Raw genomic sequence first — 1014 nt, 5'->3', positions numbered from 1 at the left:
GTATAACCCAGGCAAAATAAATAATAAAATTAATTTATTAATTCTCAATAATTTCTATCCAGTCATATCATATTAATGAGACAAGTTCGAAAAGAAAATATATTTAAATATCAGTTTTAAGTGTATTTTATAACCCAGCCAAAATAAATAATAAAATTAATTTATTACTTCTTAATAATTTCTATCCAGTGATATCGTACCGACGAGTTCAAAAGGATAGCGACGAATTGTTGTATACGATTTGGTCACTCGTTATGGTCCGCAATCAGTTTGCCAGCGCAAGTAGCTAAGGACTGTACGTATTCGATGGAATACTCTTGATTTAATTGTTCTTTTTAGATTAGCCGGCTTTCAACAGAGAAGTTTGTTTCATCGTTGTTTCCTTTATCATTTGGAATTTAAAATTTCGTGAAACTTGGAGAAACTGCGACGTATAAAGTTTGTTACACAGTAGACTGTACAATTTTAATTATTAAATATCAGCGTTCAATTTATTTGTATTATCATGTCTTGCACATTTTAGCACAATAAGACTGTAGACTTTGAAGACTGCCTAGAATTCATATAAAAAGATCAACGAGTTAATACCAAAATTTTCAAACTGTGACGCGTTTATAATTCCCAAATGTACCAAAAAAAAAAAAAAAAAAAAAAAAAAAAAAGGAATATCTGTACAGTAGCGCAAAAAAGAGAGAGAGAGAGCACGGTATCTTGTATCCAGAATTCACATAAAGAAATCAAAGAGCTGACATCTAAATTTTTAAATGCAACGCATACAGATAATTCCTAAATATACCCAAAGAAAAGAAACGAAAAAATTTCGGAAAAAAGACACCCACTGCAATTACGCAAATAAACGGCAATTGAAACGTACGAAACAAACAAGAAAAGTGAGAAGAGATGGCTGAGCGTAACGCGTTAATAAAGCGCGATGACATCCGGTGGCCGCGAGTTCACGACCTTCCAATTAAAACGTTGACCCGAGCTATCCTGCCGGCGAAAACGCAGCCGACG

The sequence above is a fragment of the Frieseomelitta varia genome, unplaced genomic scaffold, assembly GCF_011392965.1.
Source record: "Frieseomelitta varia isolate USP_RPSP 00005682 unplaced genomic scaffold, Fvar_1.2 scaffold_833, whole genome shotgun sequence".
Lineage (NCBI taxonomy): Eukaryota > Metazoa > Arthropoda > Insecta > Hymenoptera > Apidae > Frieseomelitta > Frieseomelitta varia.
This window is presented reverse-complemented; position numbering follows the sequence as displayed.